Source organism: Mandrillus leucophaeus, unplaced genomic scaffold, assembly GCF_000951045.1.
Source record: "Mandrillus leucophaeus isolate KB7577 unplaced genomic scaffold, Mleu.le_1.0 Scaffold746, whole genome shotgun sequence".
NCBI classification, from domain to species: Eukaryota; Metazoa; Chordata; class Mammalia; order Primates; family Cercopithecidae; genus Mandrillus; species Mandrillus leucophaeus.
The window spans coordinates 662,689-670,902 of NW_012108097.1; positions in this window are offsets into that span (position 1 = coordinate 662,689).

Sequence of the window (8,214 nt, forward strand, 5' to 3'; positions counted from 1 at the left end):
TAATATATTTCAGAGTTTCTGGTGCATTTAAAATTGGTTTATTAAATTCTTTTGCGAAGATAAAAAAATCTTCCAAAGTGTCATAATCCATTTTAAGGGAAAATTCTGAAAATTAGAGCAAGGGAGCCCCCTTGTGGACTGACTCTAATGCCATGTACAATAAATTATCAGTTAAATCAATGATTTCATTAATATTTATAAGATAAATTTAATAGTGACTAAAATAGCAATACGATTGACCATTGAACAATGCAGGGATTAGGGGCGCCACTTTTATGTAGTAAAATATCTGTATCTATCTTTTGAGTTCCCCAAAACTTAGAACTAATAGACTACTGTTGACCAGAAGATATACTGGTCAATTTAACAAATACATAGTCAATTTAACAAATAAACTAGTATCTACACGTTTTATGCATTAATGACATACCTAACTTTCTCTTAATTTTCCGACTTTTTGGTTATGCAGTTCACCTGCGAGTTTTCTCAAATTGTCACAAATCTCCAAAAAGTTTCCAATATATTTATTGAAAAAACTGAATGTAAGTGGACCCATGCTGATCAAACTCATGTTGTTCAAGGGTAATTTATTTTCAGATGAACTTTATCAGAAATGAATTACAAATTATATTTTATTTGTCATATATTTATATGAGTATACTCAATATAATGCAAAGTAATTCCTAAAATCTGCCTGGATGAATCCTGAACTTGGAGAAAACAAACTGTCCTAGTGTTAAGTGATTACTCCAACAAAGCAGCCCAAAGGATTGATTCCAGAATCAATGACTGCTCATTCAAGAACTCAAAAGCGTAGTTGGCATTGGAAACCAAATAAGTTTCTTTGCACGATTCTGAGTTTAAGCAAAAGTAGGTGAATTTATTGATGACTATAGTTTGTTTAACAAAACCAGTTATTTAAAAATGCAACTGCTTATATTTCTATCCAGAAAGCAGCTCTAAAGGATACATAAAAAATATATGCTCTTATCTTAGTAAAACTTTCTCATCTGGAAAGTTGAGAATGGAAGAAAAGAAAAGTATAACTAGATTTATGAGCTGTGACATAGAAACAAATGCATTTCCTTTAGGCTAAGCTCTTCTATCTCACATCTCAGCTGCAGATCTTAAAAGCAAACTTCTTTAAAAAGTCTGGTTTTATATTTCCCCATCTATCTTTTTTCCCCATGTGCTATATTTGGACTGGAGAATAAAAATCAGTAAAAGTAAATAGTTACAAAAATTCTAGTCATTAAGTTATTAATTTTTTACATTTTAAGTACCAGTAAAAAATAGGTTTATTTATTATTATTATTATTTTTTTGATACAAGGTTTTCTCTGTCACCCAGGCTGGAGTGCAGTGGCACAATCTTGGCTCACTGCATCCTCTACCTCCTGAGGCTCAAGCAATCTTCCCGCCTCAGCCTCTTGAGTAGCTGGGCCCACAGGTGTCTGCCACCATGCTCAGCTAGCTTTTGCATTTTTTGTAGAGATCAGGTTTTGCCATGTTACCCAGGCTGATCTTGAACTCCGGGGCTCAAGCAATCTGCCTACGTCAGCCTTCCAAAATACTAGGATTACGGGCATGAGTTACCTCTTCCAGCTAGTAAACAATCTTTATACACACTTAAAAACAAGAAGCCTGCATGCTCTAGTAATAGTTTATAAATTTATTGAATTCTTATTGCATTGGAAAATTGCCCAGATGTTAGTGGGTAGAAATAAAATATATGATTTATTCCATTTGAATGCAACTCCCGATCTCTATTACACACCTCCTTTGATGTTTTATTTCCTCAGGAAACTGCACTAGTTTTCTATGGGGTTTTATTTGCAACTTGTGATTGACATATAATAATTGTACATATTTATGGGGTACAACATGATGTTTTGATACATGTATAAATTATATAATTATCAAATCAGTCTAACTAGCATATCAATTCCCTTAAACATGTATAATTTATTTGTGATGAGAACATTCAGTAACTTCTCTTCTAGCTATTTTGAAATGTACAATACATCATTGTTAATGCCAGTTATTTTACCATGCAATCGAACACCAGCGTTTATTTTTCTTAACTAACTGTAACTTTGTATCCATTGACCAATCTTTCACCATCCCGCCTTCCCTTGTCCTTCTCCTTCTTCTGTTAACCAGGATTCTACTCTCTACTTCTATAAGAACAGCTTTTTAGATTCCATATATGAATGAAATCATGCCGTATTTGTCCTCTCTGCCTGGCTCATTTCACTTAACATGATGTCTCCCAAGTTTCTGCATGTTGCTGCAAATAACAAGATTTCATTTTTTGTATGGATGAATAGTACTCCAGTGTATATATATACCATATTTTCTGTATCCACGTATTCATTGATGGAAGTTTATGTTGATTTCATATCATGGCTATTATGAATAGTACTGTAATAAACATGAATATAGATATCTCATTGACAAACTGATTTTATTTAATTTAGATGAGTAGCCAATGGTGGGGTTGCTGGATCATGTAGTAGTTCTGTTTTTCTTCTGAGTTTTTGATAATGGCTGTACTAATTTACATTCTCACCAGCAGTGTGTAAGTGTTCCCTTTTCTGCAGATCCTTGCTAGCGCTTGTTTGTGTACCTTTTGATTTTTTATAGTACCCATTCTGACTGTAGTGATAAGATGTCTCATGGTAGTTTTGATTTGCACTTTGCTAATAATTAGTGATGTTGAGAACTTTTTCATATACCTCTTGGCCATTTGTATGTCTTCTTTTTTTGCAAGAATTAATATTGTTTAAAATATCCATACTATCCAAAGCAAGCTACAGATTCAGTGCAATTCCTATCTAAATACCAACGGCATTCTTCATAGACATAAAAAAAATCCTAAAACTCATATGGAACCACAAAGCCCATTAATAGACAAAGAAATCCTGAGTAAAAAGAAGAAGGGTGGTGGCATCACACTTCTGACTTCAAAACATACTACAAAGTTTTAGTAACCAAAACAGCATGCTACTAGCATAAAAAATAGACACATAGGCTAGTGGAACGAAATAGGAGATCCAGAAATAAATAAATGCATCTACAACCAGTGGATATTTGACAAGTGGATATTTGACATAATGTAGAAAGGGCAACCTCTTCAAAAAATGATGCTGAGAAAACTGGGTATACACAGGCAGAACAAGAAAACTAGACCCTATCCTATTTCCTACCATATGCAAAAAGTAACTCATAATGGATTACAGACTTAAATGTGGGACCTCAAACTATGAAATTACTAGAAGAAAACATATGGGAAAGCTTCATGACATTGGTCTAGACAAGAATTGTTTTAGATTAAACCTTAAAAGCACAGGCAACCAAAGTAAATATAGGTAAATGACATTACATCAAACAAAAAAGCTTTTAAATGGTAAAGGAAACAACAGAGCAAAGAGACAACCTGCAGAATAGGAGAATATTTTTTGCAAGCTGCATCTGATAAGGGTTTAATATCCAAAACATATAAGGAACTCAAACAACTCAACAACAGAAGAACTAAGGACCCTATTTTAAAATGGGCAATAGTTGCTTGTGGTTTTTTCCAGGTACAAAAATATGATGTTTAAAGCCACACAAATCCTCTGTGCACTACAATATTGTTATAATTTATTTCTGTTGTGGATTGATTTCTTTTTTCAAAAAAATATTTCTATGAGGGATAAGAGATAATATAATAGTGACAGAGTGACAGCTAAACTGTTCTGCATATGCAATTAATCTAAATTCGGAAGATTGAAAGCACTCTGAGGAACTGGGAGATACGAGTAGAGTACTGAGGGCTAGGAAGTAGATGCAATCAATCTGTAGTAGATAGGGGGAAATGCCTCTTAATATAAAATTCCTGGCTGTGGGGATGGATGGCCCAATACTCTTACGCACAATGGTGTCTAATTTTAATTAGTTATTTTTATTGTGTGATGGGCCACTTTTCCCATCACTAAAGAAACCCCTGCAAAAGTTACCAAATCAAAAATGTTTTGTAGAAATGTTGTATTGAAGAAAGCATGGAAAGTGACCTGTTATACATGCAGTTTAGGGCAGAAAAGGACTCAGCAATGGGAAGTCCAATGCAACAGAACAAGAATCCAAAAGCAGTCAGAAATCCAATCCAAATATGACTATAAAAACATAAGCATTCAAAGAAATTATGGAGGATATACTGACTTCCTATAAGACATGGATACTTTCACAGGATAATCCAAGACGATAGTTGCATTCCACAATTACTGCAAGCTCCTATGTGCTAGACTTGCCACAGCCTTATAATTTCTTTACCTACACTTCTCGCTCATTACCAAGAAAACATTATTTTAACCCACTAACTTAAAACGTGTCAGTAGCTTAAAACCACTCTTGAGATAAAGCCTCTGACTACACCTCTAGCTCCTTCACAACTGTGTCTCTGTAGTCTAGTCACTTTAACCTCTTAAGCTCTCTGTGTGCAAATTCCTTCATCCCTCAGAACCATGGTCTGTGCTATTATTCCAATGCTATCAGCTTTTGTTAATGCTTTTAAGCTGATGCTTTTAAGCCTTTTCCTTACACATCTCAGCTTTCTTTCCAAATAACAGGAAAGTTACTAAGAGCAAGGCATGTATGTCATAATTGGGTACGTTTTCAGTAACAGATCCATTTATTCCGTGTATCTCTGGCCCATTAAAGGATACATTCATTTTATGTATGTGCTCTCTCATTTTCTTTTCTTTTCTTTCTTTTTATTTTTTTTCTTTTTGACAGAATCTCACTCTGTCACCAAGACTGGAATACAGCGGTATGATCAGAGCTCACTGCAGCCTTGAACTCATGGGCTCAAGTGATCCTTGCCATCACACTATCTACTTTTTTTTTTTTCCCGAACTTTTTGTAGAGACTGGGGTCTCTCTATTTTACACAAGCTAGTCTTCAACTTCTGGGCTCAAGTAATCCTCCCACCTCAGCCTCCCAAAGTGCTGGTATTACAGATGTGAGCCACGATGTCCAGCTGTCTCTCTCATTTTAACAACATGAACAGAAGAGAAAAAAATTAATCTTCTGAAGGACTATCACTTATCATGTTTCTCTGGTGCTGCCACACCTTGTATATCTGCCTAGGAAAACATCATCACAGATGTCTTCACCTTACCAAGTGTTCCTTGTGAGATTGTCTTTCTTCCTCTCCATCCACAATCCAGGGTCCCAGGAGGCAGTAGTTTGTTCAGAAGCCCCATTTCATGAAGCCAGTTCAATCTACCTTGAATTGATAGATTGCCTCCCTTTAAACAATTTTCAAGACTAATTCCATCATGCCTTTTTGCCATGCATATCTGACTTCCAGAAACCAAAAATTCCCAGAGAATCTGTTGTATTTTACCACTTTACTCTTCTGTGTATTTCTAACCTGAACTCTGTAAAACTTTTCCACTGTTCCCTCTGAAATGCCTGTGGAATCACCAACAAGTCTCTATAATTTTCCTTCAAATATGTTTTAGTTTTTCTACCACCTTTTTACCTTAACTGAAATCTAGCTCCCATGAGAATATCTTTTCCCTGCAGCCCTCTTGGGTGGAGTTGTGTTCATGCTTATACCCAAAATTGAGTTATGGCTTTAAGGATACATTTAGTAAGCATTGAAATGGAGGATATTGATTAGTATTGCCTCCAGGTGTCTTAAATATTTTCAGTATCTCTGATTTTTTAATGCCCCAAACACCAAATAAAATCAATGGGGACCCATAGTTGTTGTTGTTGTTTTTTTCCCCCTCAGCTTCCTATGGTATGAAAAGGGAAGAAGATGTTGAATGCCTCCCAATCAATAATGCAATCTCTTAGTTTCTCTTCTACTCCACAATTATTTCTAAACTGAGTAGCGTTTTTGATGAGGTCTGGCATCTAGATGATGATGAATTTTTAGAGTAATATGTTTTTCTCCTCAAGTGGATGAAATTCAAGCAGTAACCTCAATAATTCCCCTTTTGGCATCCCAATACAGACTGCAGAAGAATAGCTTCCTTCACATTGGCACTGACTATACCAAATAAACAGTGGTTTCCACTTCAGATATAAGAAGGACACACTTACGTGGCACACCAAACACAACAATAGCAAAAGTCAGAAGAGTTAACACTTGAAAACTTCAGCAGCTAGCTGTTATTCAGAAGAAGATTGAAATGTACATGAAAACCAAAGAGGGATTATTAAAGAACTGAAATAATTAAGAAACACACCTATAGCAGCTGTCAGCACAGAGAACGACAGGTTAGCATGAAAGTTAGTTTGAAAACTGTAACTTTGAGTATGTAGTCAGGTAATATTAAATACCTACTATCTTCAAATTTGTTTAAATTTGCATCACCTGCCCTTAATTGAAAACTGGTTTCTGAGAGAATACTGTTTCCCTTCTGCCCCCTTAGGTAGAATCTAGACTTTCTTCTTACCTCTGTATGCCAGACCTTGAGGGTGGAAATATTGCCATGCTTGTTCCTATTGTGACTTCAAATCTTTTTCTTTGTCCTTTAAATCAGCGGACCCCAACCTTTTCGGCACCAGGGAACAATTTCATGGAAGACAATTTTCCACAGACCGGTGGGGGAGATTGGGTGGGGAATGGTTTTGGGATGAAACTGTTCCACCTCAGATCATCAGGCATTAGTAACATTAGTATAGGGAGCACTCAACCTACATCCCTCACATACGCAGTTCATAATAGGATTCAAGCCCCTATGAGAATCTAATGGCACCGCTGCTCTGACAGTAGGCCAAGCTCAGGCGGGAATGCTCTCTGTCAGGCTGCTCACCTTCTGCTATGTGGCCCTGTTCCCAGCAGGCCCAGGGTTGGGGACCCATGCTTTAAATTACACATCGTCTTAAAGGACTTACTTTGGCTATAGCTCCCTGAAGCAATAATTAACAGACCTCCCAGTAACTCTTCTCTATTTGTTGAAAACATTAACTCCTCTTCATTCCTTTCTTTCTACCCATACTCATATCATCATTCTTGATAATATCAACAGGTGGGAAAAATTCAACAAATAATAATATCCAACACTTTTATCGTGCTTATAGACACTATTCTAAGAAGTTTATATAAATAAACTCATTTGATTGATACAAAAACCCTATACAGTAGGAGCTATTATCTCCATCATGTAAACAAAAGAACTGGGACACAGAGACACTCAGTAACTCACTTGTTTCCTTCAATAATAAGAAAAGGCAGGATTCGAACCCAAGGATCTGGCTCCGGAGTTTGTGCACTTAGACGTTAACATCCAGTTGATGGTCACAGCGATTTCTATTTGAATATAGTTGTCTTATACTTGCACACTTAGTCTCTCCAGGCAAAATAACATTTCCTTGTCCTATATCCTGCAAATTTAAGAACCCTCATATTTTGATTATTTCCATTTTAGATACTCAGTGCTTTCAATCTCCAAAAAATAGATCATGCTATTTCCAGTGTGATAGAATCAAAGCAAACTAGAGTGAGGCAAATTTATCTGCTAATATGGACACTAATAATTACATTTACATAGCCTTAGCTTACAAGAACTTTCAACATCCATAGTGAAATAAACATAGGAATGCAAAATGCAGATTGCATTGAAGTTAATATACCAAATTTGAGCTATAACTCCCTAAATATTTGTTTAGGCTATGTCATAAATTTGCCTCTGTGATTTTTACCAGCCAGAATAAAGGGGTAATCGAAATATGCTACATGATTCACAGGTTCATAAGATTAAAGCAACTCATTTCTCAGGGGAGGCACAACCTTCAGTGAAAATGAGATGAGAAAGATGTTTCCCCAACGGTTACAATTAAGAAAACACTCTGGATATCATAAACATCCACCTAACAGCAAAAATGCACAATCAAAGCACAGAGACTCACATAGATAGTTTCTTAAAATATCCCCCCAAATATAGGGCAATGGGCTTGCACCAACATGCAAGTGAATAAAGTTCTCTAAGGGACTAATACAATGTAGTCTTTTAAAATGCTTTTGTTAATTAAATTGGTTTTATTAATTAAATGTATTTACAATTCTCAGGTCATAGTAAAACTCATGTTCGTTTTTTTTAATTCAATATACCCTAGATATATTTCCTTCTCCATATATTCATTTCTGAAATCTAGATTTTGTGTGTTACATGAAAGACTAAGAAAGATTACTTCCAATTTGCAGAAGAGGAATAAT